Genomic DNA, 18386 nt, shown 5'->3' with positions numbered 1-18386 from the left:
CGAGAGTTAAATCTATAGTTATCGTGGCCCCCTAGGTATGATTTGGACTAAGGATCCGTTCAAGAGCTTGCTAGTGTCTTGTAATGTTTTTAAAATAATATCTTTTTTTAATTTTTTAATCTCAAACTAAATCTTTTTAAATACTATTTTTAAAATAATGTTCTTAAATAAATAAAAAAGTATTAGAGTTAATTATTTAAGTTTCACATGATTTTGATGGAGTTATTCAAATTTAATTGAATTAATTTTTAAAATAATATTTTAAACAAAACTTAATTAAAGACTTTCTTGACAACATAATTTAATTTACAGCATAATTAGTACTTGTATTTCTGTGAAATTGTTGGGTTTAACTCCATAGCAGGAAAATAAGGTGATATCCTTATAATCTAGTTAGCAGAATTGAATCATTTTCAATTGATTTTTTTGTTTTAAAATATAATTTTCATGCTACAATTCACAATGAAAGTAACGGTCCTAATCTCCTAAACTCCTTTGAAATTAAGGTGGATGTGAACACTTTTGGCTCTAAGGAGACACAAACTCCATTCAAAGCTGGCTGCAAAAACTGGAGTTTATTAAGGGGAAAAGTAACCCATTTTCAATGGTGGCGGTGACCCCTTTCAGCTCCTTCCGACGCCGGAAGGTATAGGAGTCAAACATGATAGACTAACAGGTTCACAAGGCCGAACTGACCCATTTTCTTGGACTTTTCTTCACTGAATCCCCCACCTGTGGACACCACAGCCAACTTTTTACCATTTTCTTAATCCAAAACAAAGATATAGAGCGTGATTGGCGGTATTGGGTTATTTTTTAAATAATTTTTTATGTTGAAATGTATGTTAATGATGTATTTTTATTTTTAAAAAATTATTTTTGATTTTAATATATCAAAACGATTCAAAAAATACAAACTATATTAAATTTTAGTAAAAAAAAAAATTTAATTTTTTAAGAACACTATTTCAACCGCGTTTCCAAACACTACTCTAATTAAGTTAATCCTGAACAGTTAAAAGAACAATAATATTTAATTTTCATATTAAGAAGATGGATTTTGACATAGCCATGTTTTAACTAGTATATTTTAATTTTTATTGGTAATATTTTATTTTTAATATTAATAAATTAAAATGATCTAAAAAATTAAAAAAAATTAATTTAAAATAAAAAAAAATCAATTTTTATAATACCTTGTTTGGGCCGTGTTTCCAAATCACATCTTTAAGTGAATTGTTGGACTATCTAAACTTGATTTTAGAACAATATGTATATTTAAAAAAATATTTTATTTTAATATTTTATTTTAAAAATTCTTGAAATAATAACATTTTAAACTAACCTAAATTCCACTTAACGCTGAACCGGGTCTCGGTTCTAAAGTTTCTAAAGTTTCGAAAACCTTATCCTTTCATGCAAACAAGACACCGTATACGCATCTCTACAGAGAAGGTAAGATTTGACATTTAAAGGAGCTGAATTTGTCTTCATTATGGACCACCAGTAGACTTTGGGACTCCATGGAAGGCACCGGCTTCTTAATTTAAAGAGACACGACCCCCACTACAAATTAACATGGAAAGTGACTGCTCAAATGATCACTACCAGTGAGCATCCACCATCATTTTGTTCTAGATAAGAACATGTACCATAAACTTGCCTGCATTCTCTCTTCGAGCCAACCTCCCCAGTGGTGGCGCAAGGATTTCATGCAGGGAAGAGAACTCCCTAGTGGTGGCGCAAGTTGGAGGGATGGGCTCAGATTCACAAGAAATTTATCTTTCGTAGTCTCGAACCGAATGATAAGGCGGAGCCGATCTAGGGTCAAAAACCTAGATGTTAGTGACAATTATAAAGCAAAAGAGTCTTGAGATTACTAGGCTGCTTTTGCTTATCAAAAAGAAGGGAGCACGTTAACGTCGTTCGAAGCTAACTTTAGATTCGATTCCTTTCCATTGAGTGGAGGAAATATGATTTTCAAGACTATAACATATAAATATTCTTGTTTTTGGTCTTTGAGGATATGTTTTAAAGATATGAAGTAAGATGATAATAAAAAATAATCCTAAGATTTTTCCAACTAAATTCAAACTCTCTCTTAACATTTTACCCCATAAAAAATGTTTTACTCCCTCGACACTTCATCACTAAGATTTCTTTTTTCTGGATTTCTAACTTCAAAAAACTCATCCTTAATTCAGAGCTTTTAAAGGGAAAAGAAAACACCATCTCCCACAAAAGACGAAAGTAAGAGCGAGAATCCAAATCTCTGATCATCTGCCCAAAACAGGAGGAACAAGATTTTTCATCAAGTTACATGATAAAGCTAAGGACAAAGGACTCATAGTTACATATAAGGCAGCCCGGGATACGCAGCATGTCTCAATTTCTAGCGCATCCAGCTGTACTAGTAAATTTTTAGAGGTATTCAAGATCAGAACAACGTAAATCTTTGGTCAGAACGAGAGAAAACATAAAAATACACAGCAAAAGAGGAAGAAGCAAATTCTGCTGAGAGACCTGTCAGCTTGCATTACATGCCTTCTCACTCTAGGGCTAGCACTTCCTGCGAGATGATACGAATTTGGGTAACTCTGCATGTTGGTTATCGAGTTACCAAAAACCCTTGCGTATATCATTTCGCCAAACATCCCAACCACTGGATCAGCCATGTTTATTGTAGTGCCCCTTGGGCTCTGCATAGGGGAAGCAGAGTAACTCCCTGGCTGGGAATAGTGGAGTTGTGACTGATGTGGATGATTATGTCGATGATGAATTTGCTGGATTGGGCGTGGACTACCTGTGGCGATAGGTGTTCTCGGCGAGTCAAACCCACAGGCAAGACCAGGAGGTCTTTGTGGAATGATTAAACCGAGATTTGGAGCTTTTCTCTTGGAGGGTTTTGTGGTTTGGCCCCTGCCAAAGAGAGGAACTATTGTGGATTGGGAAACTTCGGCTTTGCAAACAGGACATTGCTGTTGTGGCAGCTGATCTTGGTTTTCAGCAGAGATGCTCTGGGAGTGAAGCCATTTGTATAAGCAGGGCCAGCAGTAGAGGTGACCACAAAGTGTGACCACCGGATCCTGAACGGAATCCAGGCAAATATTGCAATCAAAACCATTGGAGGGGCTATCGTCAGAATCTATGGCTGTCTTAGGAATAGGTTTCCACTTCAGCAATGATGGCTTGTGTTCTCTGTTATGGTCACTCTGAGCCACGGTTTCCTCCAAGTACTGCTCTGTGGCCATAGCATCTGTTCACGTCGGGCTTTTTTGCTGCCTCGGATCTGAAATTATGCCAAAGAAACAGGATTAGGCATAAATCATTGGATCAAAATCACTTACAGTTATCTCTGCTACCAAATATGCTTTTTTTAGCATTATATAAACTGAATTTATGAATGGCAAGTAGCATAAAATGGATCAAACATAAATATACTCTAAACTAAAATGAGTACTTCTGCAAAGTCATTAGAAACATAAGATCAAAGAAACCCAAGCCTTCGAAGTGAATTACCTAAAACACTATGTCAGAGTTTTAGCTAAGTGGGTGGGGTGTTCTTATCCTATTAAAGGCCTATGAGGAAAGAAGGAAGACGCCGATTTTTATAGATTGCAAGCCTGGATGAGATCTGCACGTACAGTTTGTGTAGGTGAGAATTAGGCCACCATAAGGTCACCTAACTAAATTTAGCAAAAGCTAACATCAAATCAACTTGATTATCAGCCATCCAGCTACCTTCCTTTCTCACCTTGGATAGGGGACGCCTTAACATCTAAGAATTAAAACCTCGATGAAAACTGTTTTTTTCTCAAGAAGATCAACTACATCTATTGAATAGTCATTAAAGTTTTACTCGAGGACATTCTGAGATTTTTAACTAGCTTTAATTATCTTGGAGAATTTAAGGATTATCATCCCGACAACAGACTCATGGATATATATAGCCATGAGATGACACAAAGATTCAATAGACGAATACTTGCACGAAACGCCAACCCCCTTCAAGGATAACTTTAGTAAGAAATCAATAGTTGTTACTAAAAAAAACAGCTGCACATGGTTTTCTAACTGCAAACAAAGACTTCTCTAGGTGCAGCCACAAAAATACAAAATTTCTCAGCCTTTTTCAGAGTACATAGCCACTTTGTCACCACCGGGTGATAGGAAAAGAACAAAGAGGATAAGAAGGAAGGTAGCAAACAAGAAACAAAACCGATACCACCTTGGAAGAAATTTAAGTTTCCATGCCTTGGTAACCACAAAACTTCTAGCATCAAAGGAATTGATGATTCTTCCACCCCAATAACAAAGCTAACCCAAGAAAACTAATAGGACCGGGGTGATCCTTTCCTCGACCCTCTCGTAAATGAAGCCTGTAGACAAAATCTTCTTATGAAACCATTTACTTCAAGTGATTCCTTTCTAAACAAACATGCACGGGCTAATATTAACAATTCAAGAATCACTTCCCTCTTTAGAATTCAAAAGAAAAGGAACTTATCTTGAAACACAGTTTCATCAATCATGACACACATAAACAACAACAGCTCGATCTTCACATTGTAGAAGCCAAAAACAACAACAACCCAAGTTTAAGAACGTATCCCTTAAGCAAATTGTCGCACTAAAACATGAATTAACTCATTAACACAAATCAAAGATCCAGATTTTCTTTGTAAGGACAGAAAAATGCAGAGCAAAACAACAGACAGACAGACATTAAAGATAACAAACAAACAAAGAACATATACCCAAGAATTGTCAAGTCTGATTCTGTTTAATAAAGAAAGAAACACTTGGCTCTCTGCACAAAAGATTACGAGTTTCTTTATTGATCAAACATAGCTATTATGGATTAATAAGGAAAACAAAAAAGAACACAGCTTTCTTCAACAACAGAGAGAGAAAGTTATATCAATGAATAGAGCCGAAAGATGAACTGTGAAGGGACTATAAGTTATGGCGCTATGGCTGTGATTGAGAGATGGAGAGATAACGGTGGTGATGACAGAGTGGGAAAGAGAGGTAGCAAAACAGACAGATTTATAGAGAGAAGTATCAAATAAATAATATACAGAGAAAGTGTAATAAATTATATATATATATATAAAGATAAACACAGCGCTTCTTGTACGCTCACGTTACTAACGTGGCTTTCGCTTTGGCGCTTGTGATCATAATTATAAAACCGGTCTGCCAGGTCCGTATCTAAGATGTGAGTCGCAATTATAGTTATCAAATCAATGGGTGTTGACCCGGTTAATAATCATTGGATTCCAAGTTAATTCGATTTAACTTGAATTAATATAAAAAATTTAAAAAAATATTTAAATTTATAATATTTTATATAAAAAAATTTAAATATAATCCATGTAAATATATATTTTTTAAATAATAAAATTTAAAATATTATTTTAAAAAAAAATTATTTTATATTGAAAAGATATTATATTATTTTTTAAATGAAAATACCAAAAAACTTTTTTTTCATATTAAAAAAATATAATTTTTTTTCTTGTAAATATAAAATATATATATATTAAAAATATTCAAATTTCATATTAAAAAAATAAAATATTCTTCTAGCAGATTTTACTATTTAAAATGAGTTGTATTATATTATCTTTGGCCGCTTGTTTTATTTTCAGTTTTTTATTAATTTTTTAGTTTAATTAATTTTTTTAATATTTTTACTTGTTTACACTTTTTTTTATATAAAAAAATAATGTGAATAAGATGAAGCCTGCATCGATATCTTTTTGTCTAGGCCTGCGCTCTGCTGCTGCTTCAACATCAACATATTTTACACACTTTGAACATCTCCATTTTTTAAATACTCTGCCACGCAGTCTTGCTTGCTTCTCATAGCTATGGAAACAAATTAATATGCAAAGTTGTGTCATCTTCTTGACAAGTGTTGCATACCCAACACATACCAACAACTAGCTACCACGTATTTGTTAATTGCTTCCTAAATCTTTTATCTTAGGCAAATAATTAAATCTTGACTTTTCTCACCGATCCTAAAGTTGGCAAGTCTAAAACTCAAAGGTAAATTATAGCCATCCTTGAAATAAACAAAAACCATGTAATAAGTTTCCCTTCATAATTTAAGTTTGTAGGTAGACCTATATATATATTTTTTATCATGATATCAAGCTTTAATTTAATAATTAAGAGAGTGTGTGAGAATGAGGTAACAATTATTTTTAAATATTTTTTTCTCAGAAATGCATTAAAATAATATTTTTATTTTATTTTTAAAAAAAAATATTTTTGACATCAATATATCTAAACAATCTAAAAATATTTTAAATAATTATTTTCAAAAACTCATGAAATGCAAGTTGCACTGCAACCCTAAACAACATTTTTTGATACCACCTCATTTCTATTTGATTAAATAAATAAAATTAAGCATGGAGAAATGGTGAATATAAGTAAATTTCAAGCCTAAATAAAGTTTATTTAGTTATTATATTAGAAAATAATATAAAGTTATTTATTAAACTTCAATTAATAAAACTAATGGGAAGGTAGAAGTGAATCTATATAAATTTTAAATTTTAAGTTTAAAAAAATTTCACTTAAAAATATATATTAAAAAATAATATAAAATTATTCATTAGATTAACCTAATATTTTAAACCTTTAAATTATTATTATTATTATTATTATTGATAACTCGAATATTAAACTCAATATGATAGAAAAGCCATTAAGGTCAAACATCTTATTAAATATTTTAGATTTCAATTTATTTAATAAACCTTAAAAGACAGGTGCAAGTAAGGAGTACTGTCAGAACCCACCGCACACAGAATAAATAAACAATAAAAACAAATATGCTAAGCACGTTTTAAAAAAATACAGTTAGCAAGAATTTAAAAACTAACGTGCCGTTTGGTATTACTACAATTTCCTTTTCTGTGTTATATATTTTTTTTAAAAGTGAAAAAAAAATATTGAATGGCTATATTTATTTATTTTCAGTAAACAATTTAAAAAACTAAGGCGGCTTTGTAAAAAAAATTAATTAAAAATGTTTTTTTTATTCAATATTTTGATTACCATACCACAACAATCACTTCCCAAACCACTAAATTAAATTAATTTTAATTATTATTTTTGTTTAGGAGTTTAATTATAGTTACTTTTCAAAGTATTTTTCACTCAGAAAATGTATCAAAATAATATATTTTTTATTTTTTAAAAATCTAAAAACACTAAAAAAATATTAATTTAAAAAAAAATAAAAAAATTTAATTTTTTTTAAAAAATACTTTTAAAACACAAAAACAAATAGAAACCAACCAAGCACAATTGAACTTGAAAAATTATACTTTTCATCCGCCTTTTTTTTTATTTTTTTAATGTACATTACGTTATCCTTTCCTTCAGTTAATTTTGATGCATTCCACTTAATTTTCACGTAGCCCAAAAGAAACTAATAATTCATAAAGTTAAACACATGAATCACTTTAGCACAATGTAAAATCAATTAAAGTAAATGGAATCCCTAACACACACACACACACAAACAATGGTGAAAATTGCACAGCAGCAACAACAACAATATTCCCATTTGATAGATCGGACAGGGAGATGACTACATGTGAGAAAAAATTAATCATTGTCATCACAAATAATTGTCATTATTTATTGTACTGGTAGGAATCATGCAATAAAATAATTAATCAGTTCACTCTAGATGAAAGATTTCTCTTAAAAAAAGCTAGTACACTTTTATTTTTCCTTGCATTTGAGATTCTAGAAAAGAAAAACCGTGGGAAAATGACAGCAACATGAAACAATATTTATCTATTGATGCGTGTGTTTGGTATTGTGATAGGTTTTGTAGTTGTGATTTGAAAAAAATTATTTTATAAAAAGTAATTTTTAGTTGAAGTTGGTATGGTATTTATATATATTTGGTTGAAATTGAGATTAAAAAAAATAATTTAATATATTTGATTAAGAATGTATTTCAAATTGAGATTATAAAATAATTTTAAAAAAATAAGTATTTATGTTGATGATTTTTAATTTACATATTGTAGATTTAACTAGTGTTATTATATTATAAAATAAATAATACTTTATATAAAATATTTTTAATTGTTCCATTAAATTATCTACAACTACATCACATATGAAATACATCCAACAAGGACTATATTTTCATTGGTTTTTTAAATACACAACATCAGGTTGAATATCATCAAAAATAAAATTAGAATTGCGATCAAATTCTACAAATACTACATTATTAAGCGATCTCCATCTAAGTTATAAAATGTCATTGGATAATGTTAAATACTAATATTTTAAATAAAATATAATTAATTTTTTTTTTAATTTTATAACATCGGACACAATTCAATGTTTTTAATTTTAAGAGCCCGTTTGGCTAAGCGTTTGCGGCAGTGTTTTTATTTAACAGTACCAACATATCGTTTGGTTACAAAATAAGCCGCAGTTTTCATGCATGGACCCCACTTTTATTTGCGTTCAAAACCCAATTTTGCTGAAGCAGAAATTAGATGCTTTTTGTTTCCTATTCATGCAACTGTGTTTATAAACACAATAAACGGGCTCATAAAATTGATCCCATCTTCCTTCCTTGACTAGTGCTTCGGGTATGGGTGGACTTTGTCCAGATGAGAAAACCATGAGGGTTGTTCTTACATGGGTGTGCCGCTGCTGGAGGCGTTGGGCTGGCCTGCTGAAACCATTTTTCTTCTATACAACCACGATGACTATTCTTAACAGTTTTCCTTTTGTTCTTCCCCTAGTCTTCGTAATTGTTGCTACACTTGAAGATGATGATGACGGTGATGGAGGGCTGGCCTACTAAAACCATTTTCTTCTCTTCCTATTTTTCCTATCTTTTATTTTTTCACTCTCTATTCACTCTCCACTATTGTGAACAGTGAAGAGTGAATTATTAATTCACTCTTTGCAAAAAAAAAATATATTTAATATTTAATTGTGTTTTATTCAAAAAAATTAGTGTTTAATATTATTTAATAACACTACATAAATTAGAAGGAGATTACATGATGACGTGATATTTGTAGAATTTGATCGTAATTTTAATTTTGTTTCTAATGATATTTTACCTGATTTTGTTGCACGCTCAAAAAATCATGGAAACTGTAGTTCTTGTCCGATAAATTTCGTACGTAGTGAAATTATAAATAATTTAATGAAACAATAAAAAATATTTTATATAAAGTATTATTTATTTCATGACATAATAGTAATAGTTAAATCGATAATATTTAAATTAAAAACATCATCAATATTAATATATATATTTTTAAATTATTTTATAACCTCAATTTCAAAAGCACTCTTAACCAAACATATTAAACTACTTTTTATTCAAGCTCAATTTCAAACACAGTTTTGTTTTTTTCAAATCACAACCACAACAGCTACCGCAATATCAAACACACTCTAATCAGATCAAGTCCGATCAGAACAGTTGAAGGTGACTCAACTTTTCATGTGTAGCATTGAGCTGTTTTTAAGAATCCTGCGTTTTAAACGCCATGAATGGTGGGGTTCATGCACAGTAATGGACGGTTTGGACGTTACCAAACATTAAATTTCCGTGGTTTTCTGCAACAGCAAACGCAAAGAAACGCAAACAAACGGCATCGCTCGAGGCCGACCCATAAATTATAGGATGGAAACTTCTTCTAGCTTTTGGATTTTCTTTCGCATTGCCACTGTTATTGAAACATAATACATTGTAAGGGGTTCTTTCGTTACTAGAAATAATATTAAAATGTTCAAATATTTAAAACATATACATATCTTATATACATACGACATATATAAAAGAAAATTGATGAAAGTGTATTATGCAGTAATCACAATTTTAAAAAAATAAATAAGAATAATTAATGAAGGAAAATTGAAGGAAGACACCAAATATGTTTTGGACTCATTTATTTATAATTTACTGGACTTGGATTTATTATATAATAACTCAACTAAATGAAGCCTTACTCATGATTGTTACGAAGTCATTGTTAATTAATATTTTGTAATTAACATTAACAATTCTGTGTGATACGAAAACTATAATAGCTAAAAACACTAAAATATTTTAATTTAAAATAATAAAAAATATAATAATATTTTTTTAAAATGTTTTTAAAACTGAAAACCAAACAGGTTCTAATTTAGAAAACTTTAAAGTTAAACACGCATACAACTTGCTATATTGAATATCGCTTTGTTTTCAGAGAGCTGTGATTTTGCAGTAATAATAGATTTAATAGTGTTTGATTATTAATGTCAAATCATAAAAAATTTTAGACCTTGATTTTTATTAAAATAAAAAACTAAAATTTATAATTGTTTTTAATTATTTTTTTCGAACCTCAACAGGAAAAATTATTATAATACCAGACCGACATATTTAATTTATGTTTAGAAATTGTTTACTGAATTTTTGATGTTATATATATTCCTATATATATGTACATAGAACTTTAGCTAGCAAGGGTAGGTAAACACAAGAAATTATTAGTAGGATCAATCCAAAGAATATTACTATTTACTAATAATTTTTTGATTAATCTTCCCATGTTGAGCTGGTTATATTAATCTTAATCTTAAGAAATTTAACATTCAAAGATTTGGAAAGCATTCACTGTCAAGAAGATATTTTCATGATCCTTGTGTATGCATCATGTGAATTTCAGTCCTAGTATCGTCTATATATATATCCTCCTTTACCAAGGGAAAACAACTTTAGATTTTATTATGGATTTAGAAATTAAGGAAATAAGAAGACTGCCTAATCTAATAGTAAATTAACCACAAAAATATTAGCATTATTATTATTTTTTTCAAACGCTGAGGAAATGTCATATTCCATCTTACTCATATGCATACAAGTAGTACGTAATTGACTGAATTAAAAAAAAATTAACCTAATAATCTTTCTTATTCTGAATGTGGTTTTTCCGTAATTCTGAAATCGACAGTATTAAAAAATAATAATCTGAAAGTGACTTCAGACTTGTCAGATTTTTGTCACGCCATCAAACCGATGCATACATGGGGAACTCATATGATCTATGAATCTCGTATAAAATTTATTTATGACTTGGAAACCATCAAAGTACGTGTGCGATTTGCCTATGAATTTAATTATCCAAATTTTGGAAACCATCACAGTAATTGGTGGGATTTAGCTATGATTCTCAAAGCTAGGCATCATCATTAATTTGTCCAAGATTTGGAAACCATCAAAGAGATTTAGTTATGGATTCATTTATTAACTTGGATGGAGGTGGGTATGGAAATGTTTTTATATAAAAATAGAAGTAGAGAAGGATATATATAAAAGTAACTAATTTAAGGGTACACATGAGTACATTTGAAACTGCTTTTAAAAATTATATTTAGCTTGAAAAACATAAAGTGATTTTTTATTACTGTTTTTTAATAATTTTGATGTGTTAATATTAAAAATAAAATAAAAATTCTGTAAAAAAAAATATTTTAAGATATTTTTAAGCAAGAAACTATTTTTAAAAACATTATTATTATAGGAAATTATATAATATAAAATGTATATATCTAGGAAATATTGATAAATTTAATTTTATATTATAATCTCTACATTGACTATTATATATTTGAGTCACATGTATAAATAAGAAATGAAAAGTTGACTAAGTAATATGTTAAGAATTATATTTCTCTTCAACTACCTGCATTGTACACCATAGTATGGAGTTGACTTCGCATTTGTTGATCAACAGTAATGGATACGGCAACTAATTAATAATTTAGTCCATGTCAACCATAAATCATTAGCTAGCAAGATATATCCACTTAATTTTTGCTTAAGAACTACCTAATTGTTCATATTAAATTAGCAAGATATATATAAATCAATGGCCTTGAGAATTAAGTCAATGGTATATTTGATTAGATATCTCTTAATATTTAATATAAGCGCGTGGAGTGTTAGCTAAGGTTTAATCCCCTTCTTAAGCATCAGCATATTCAGTAGTTTATGGTATTTTGAAGATATTCAAAAGCTAGCTAAAATGCATGTACGTAATGGAGCCAAGTAGCACTTCCTCTCAATTGGATAGTTTCGTAATGGAACCCTAGATTTATAATCGATAATATTATTAGTAAATGATATCATATTTAGAGCATAGTCAAATCAAAACATGCTGACAGTTTGTTAAGTAAGAACACTAGCCGGGAAAAAAAGTAGAAAAGGTTGCAAGGGGAACGGTAGAATAAGAGTAGAACCGTGTGAAAATATTTAAATGTTTTGATGGGCTTAGAGAAATTAAGAAAATACGAGGATTACCTAATCTAATTACCTAATCTAATAGTTAATTAAACAACAATTGATTGACATTAGAATTTTCAAGTTGCTGAAGAAATATCAAATGAAGAAGTGTCATATGCTACATGAATTTACTATGAAACATCATAATACGCTGTACATTATTGACTCCATTAAAAAAAAGTTAACTAATTATTAGATATTTTCTTTTTTATGTAAGCATGATATGGATATCAGCTAAATAATCCTGAAAATGATTTATTTTTTGGATTAGCACCAGGTAATCAGGATGAGACCCAACTAATCCCAAAGATGGCTCTTGGTAAGGAGTTTCCTGTAAATAAACAACAGTTAATTCATAGGCTTTGATCAAGTCCGATGGTCCCATGAATTTGTTTGCACTTGGCAAGAGTCCAACTTGGGATCTTGAACAAGAACATACAGTCAAGTCTCGGCTCCTCTCCACTAGGCCAACACCAAGGGGTTATATAATCCTGAAAATGATGATAAAAATAGACTCGTAAGATTTGGAAACCATCTAAGCAGTGCATGGAATTTATGATCTATCAATCTCGTATGAATTTATCTAAGATTTGATATCATCGAAGCAATGTGTGGAATTTACCTATGAATTTATCTACGATATATCATTAATTTGGATACCATCAAAACCTAATTTATATGGAATTTAACCTGTGAATCTCAAATTAAATATTTATCTAGGATTAATTTGGAAGCCATCAAAGCAATTTCACATAGTTGAATGAATTTATTCACCACCACCTTTTCTTAAGAGCAAAAATATCATATAATCAAGAGGTTAATAACAACAAGGGCCAACGACATTAGGGATTCAGTCTGAAATACATGAATCGATCGACTCTAATTACGGGTGCATGTCACTGCCGACCATAGCTTGGAACACATGGAGACTAGCCTCTTTAGAGGGGTCTTGGAAAAGTTAAAAAAAAAAAAAAAAAAAAAACAATGGAATCTTGATTCTTACCGTACACAGTGCCCCCTGATTCCCTTTCTCTTAATTTAAACAAAACACATAGCTGAATGTTTTTTTTTAGACAAAAATTTAAGATATGTCCCAGGTTTTCTATTCTCCTAGTAGAGTTTTATACGCTTAATCATTGAAAATGAACCATTATTAATTTAGGAAGTCACACGTATCCTGGCAGGTATTGAGTACTGTTGGCAATGCTGAACTACAGCTTCCATGCATGGCCTGCAATGGATAATCAAACTATGAGTTTTGTAGATGATAAAGAAATAGCCATCCATAAAGCTTAGTAACTTGCAGAAACTGGCAAAATAAGAATTCAATGCCCGTTATAACAAAAAACATCATCCATGTAAACTCCTATAAAACCATCTTGATTTTTTTATTTTTAAATTTTTTTTTTATCAGCACATCAAAATAATATAAAAACACAAAAACTATTTTATTTTTAATAAAAAATAAAAATTTTAAAAAATACAATTTACACTGCATTTCTAAACATACCCAAAAATCCAACATCAATCTAGGAATGTTATTTTATTGAGCCGATATCTCCACTCCAATTTAGTTGATTCTGTATAAACATCATCCATGTAAAATCCTATAAAACCAAAATATCTAGACAAATATCATTTTGGTTAAAATTCAAAGAGATAAAAGAAGATATTTTCATGATATGAAAGAAGTATTTGTCAATGCAATGAGGCATGCTCCAATACACTATTCATTGCGATCCATTTGATGATAAGTTCAAGATTAGAGCTTCGTTGCAGTCTAGTCGAAGCGATCAAGTCGGTCTATTTTGTTATCCATCATTTTCACCATGGGATAAGATGTATGAGTCTCACTTCCAATTGCAGCCGTTTCTTTTATTGTCTTTTCATGGAAGCAAGCAAATATTCTAAATCTCTGACAGCATTTTATTTAATCATGATGTCTGGGAGCTTAAACTGACCAAGTCACCGCATCTTTCTTCAATCAACAAGCCAACAACGTCACCACATCTCCTGTTCCTTGTTTAACCTAAATTATTTCTACTGGTACGCATTGCCTGACGAGATAAGAGATCCAAAGTATCATATTTATGGATGGACATGAAAATATATATGATCTGAGCTTCGGAGATTTGGTTAGCTGTCTGGTCTGGTCTAGTTGGGCTAGTTTTATCGCCACAGAATTTTCTCGCCAAGAAAGACTATGGTGACAAGAGAATCCTTTGTTTTTTCCTACACTGTTGTGTTGAAAACAAGGTTGAATCTTTTCAATCACCGCTCAAAGGGGACCCGATGGGTTCCATTACCATTCAAGCGTCCAAAAGAAAGCTGTCTTGCGTTATCTCGTCTAACCGATCAAAATCTTGTAAGAAAATCTTCACACAGAAAGGAAGAGAAAGCAGAAAGGCCCAGAAAAAGATGATCAAGTTTGAATTTGCAAGCAGCGACACAAACCTGATTTCCAACTTCAGTGACAGATATTGAAGGAAGAGAAAAACTAGGAGTCTTATGAGTGTGCCTTCCCCAAACCATTCAGAGCACTTGGCATACCATGCCGTATGGATCTAAAAATAAAAGTTTAAGACAACAACAAATAATGAAAAAAATTATTGTAAATATAAACTCTTAAATTTATAGATTTATTCTCTTTAAAATAATAATGACGAACAATGAATTCCATCTTTTTATAAAAATTACAAAATCTTAAATAATCAAAAATTCTATCTTAACAAGAAAACAATATAAAATCCAAAACAATAAAAAAAATCCAAAAAAAAAAAAAAAATTATAAAATTACCAAAATCATGATCCTAGAACAAGATTTTTTTATATTTAAAAATTAATGATAATCTGAGTAGATTTTATGATTACTTTAAAAGTAATTCAATATCGAATCAAAAAATTATAATTTTTTTAAGTTATGATTCTCATCTAACGCGTGGTAATAAACTCTGTTAAACCTATATTTATATTTCACTTATTTATAAATATATTTGTTATGTCATTCATATAATCTATTTATAGTAAATTCTTATCTAATTATAATAAATCAACACTTTACTATTTCTTTATTGCAAACCCGACTACATCACTAGAGGAGTGTTACACTTGGCATCTACCATGCCGTTCAGTCATTGGATCTAAATGAGGAATTATGCCAACCAATCATTCAAGAGTTCTTGATTAGAAGAAAACATACAAGTCCCGTACTTGATGGAACAAAAAAAGAAGGTAAGTGTAATAAACTCTACTTTTCAAACCATGCAATGACAAAAAGAAGGGACTTGTACGTTGATTTTCTGGCAGGGAAATCCAATGATGCGATTCAGCACAAAAAATATAAGACCTTATTTATGTTATAAGATAATGTGAAAGCCCAAGCCCAAGCCCACAACCGAGAGTACGAAATACTTTCCTTCGTAGAGGGAAAGAGCCCAGAAGCCGAGCAGAAAACACAAAACCACCGTGCTTTTAGTCTCAGCAACAAAGCCATTGACGTTCAAAGTCTCACTTCCATCTCCAGCCTTCTCTCTCAAAACCCACATGGAGTCGCCACCAAGAACCGTCTTGAACTCTGCTTCACATTCTGCACAAACAAAATCTGATATCAAAGACATTGGTATGGCTTCACTGTAACATTACAGGCGTGCCAAATTCAGGGAGTTGTCGAATAATTATCTTAATCTAAAATCAAAAGCTGTTAGATGAGATCCTAAAAAATAATTTATATTATTTTTTAACACACCTCTCAAGTAAAAGTTATTTCGGCTTGAAACTTGCACATGTTTATATTATTTTGTGCTTAATTTTTATCAAATAAATAGAGATTGTGAGATATGAACTTGTGACTGCTTGATCATTAATATTCTGATACTATATCAAAGAATTATCACAATCTAATAACTAAGGTGAAATTTTAAAATATAATTTATATTATTTTCTAACATTATCTGTACTACATGCTAAAGTTACGGAGATTGTTAAGGATTTGAAGCTTTTAGAGGGAAAAAAAATTGAGACCGAGATCAGCTACATAAATCTCTATAGGAAATACCCTCCTGGCATGTTTGCCAATGAGTGCAGAGAAGATAAGAATGGTCTTGATCGCCAAAACGTGGAACAATCCAAGAAAAGTGGAGGAGTTCAAATTGCAGCTACTCAATCCTCATTGTTGATGCTCACAGCCGGCCTCATAGAGTTGTTACTCCAATTATTATAGATGGTTAAGAATGGATAACCATTCATTTCCTAGCTGTTTCACCTCCCTATCCCAAAGTATTGCTTCATCTTATTGTGGTTCTTCCATCATTGTTTTCTCCACCAGCTTTGTGCTACAATTTGGCATTCTTTTAACTATTAATTGGTGCACAATTTGCTATCGGATTCTTTCGAATTCGACAAGCCATGTGCTATTTTACTGTAAACCTGTGTAGCTACGTGACATTCAGAAGAAATTCTTGAATTATTAATGCTGATGTATCATTGCCGTTGACTAAGTTCTACTGTCAATTTGTAAGATTGGATTTGAGAGAATTTCAATCTGCTATCATGCCGGGGTATTCGGGTTCGATCTGTTCGCTTGTCCCCTGGTATATTTGAAGATTCTGGTATTATGTCAATGTCTGTTACCCTCTATGCACTTGGAACTGCAATGTCATCCTGCAGTAGTACAGATGTCTGCCGAACTTGCACATCTTGTAAGAGTGTTCATAGGTTATGGAAGCATAAAGTCATGAATCATGTGTTAAGAAAAATATAGATTTTAGAGAGAGGACCACACAAGAAAGGACAATTGGATGAAAAAGCATCTGGATAAACATCTATTATTGCTTCCAACGCAGTTATAACTTTCATCTCATGGCCCTTGCTTCCTGGGTGTGTTCTGTATCAAATTCCCAGCAGAAAGGTTCAATATTCTTTGGATTAGGGTAGATTTTTCTCTTCCCAAATAATTGGATTTGACATGTCCATTCCCTTCACAAATAAAGAATCGGATTCCTTATCTCTTTTTTAGGTGATTACCATATAACTTTTTACCCATATACATAGCTTTACATTTTTCCTCTGTTTTCGCTGTCCAAGAAAAAGCATTCCCTTGTTAAATCTATTAGCTTTTTACGACAGCACATTACCTCTCCAGTGATCCAATAGCAAACTCCATGCATCTTTCTAGTCATTGTCACCCTTAGCTCTCCCATTCATTGCTTCCATTGAAGGGGAGAAGGAAGCATTGATTACTTGTGGAAGTGACTAAAAGAGGAAGGCTATAATGGATATAAGACCTGATAGCTTAAAACAAGCTGCAATACAATGATGCACAATTACATATCAAGGACAAAACAAGACATGTAAACGAAGTTAACATAAAATTAGCCAATGGCAAACTAGTCAATGCGTGAAAGAGACCCATTTTAGTTGTTCAGCATCAAGCCCACTATAAGTATGTTTCTGGTTTAGGCAGCTACAAGGCCAAAGAAAATGCAGTCGATTGCATTATCTCAATTATGAAGTTCCTAGAAAAATTCATCAAGGTCAAGTTCTTTCGTAGACATATAGATGGGTTGAAAGGTTTAGAACACCGAATTTAGATAGAATGAATATCTATAAAAACAAGTTTTTTTTTTTCTTTCGAGTTTAGGGTTCCTATAATACTTCAAATAGCATTAGTGTAGGAGAAATAAAGTCGTGTTATGTATGTATGTTTACCAAGTTTAAGAAGATTATAGCTAGGAAGAAGGTGAAGATTATAATTTAGCGGTTGCTTGCTTTTCGGTCGAGATGTTGTTAAGTCATTTTTGCAGCAAAAAACACTACAAACTCAATTTTAGCAAAACGGGTGATATTTGAATCTTCTCAGCAACCCCTTTATCTTTGGCCGGCGTTTGCAGTAAACAAATTTCAATTAGTGATGGTGGCCTTTTCTTTTGTTCTCTTCTTTTTTCTTTTCTCTTTAATTTTCGTACTTGGTCCTCAAAATTTTTAAAGTAGTCCTTGAATTTGTATTGAAAGCTTATTTTTTTATAGTAAATTATTGCAAAAGAAT

General features: G+C 31.0%; 1 non-coding gene across 1 annotated transcript; it reads right to left on the bottom strand.

Moving 5' to 3' along the window:
• Positions 1 to 2251: 2251 nt before the first annotated feature.
• LOC118038489 (uncharacterized) lies at positions 2252 to 5193 on the bottom strand. Its single transcript, XR_012168903.1, has 2 exons — positions 4758 to 5193; positions 2252 to 3289 (listed from the first exon to the last, which is right to left on the bottom strand). It is a non-coding gene; the product is annotated as an uncharacterized protein (transcript).
• Between the last annotated feature and the right edge of the window lie 13193 nt (positions 5194 to 18386).

Source organism: Populus alba, chromosome 19 (assembly GCF_005239225.2).
Source record: "Populus alba chromosome 19, ASM523922v2, whole genome shotgun sequence".
In the NCBI taxonomy this organism is placed as follows: domain Eukaryota; kingdom Viridiplantae; phylum Streptophyta; class Magnoliopsida; order Malpighiales; family Salicaceae; genus Populus; species Populus alba.
Note: the sequence above shows the minus strand (reverse complement) of the source record. Positions and strands in the feature narration are given on the sequence as shown.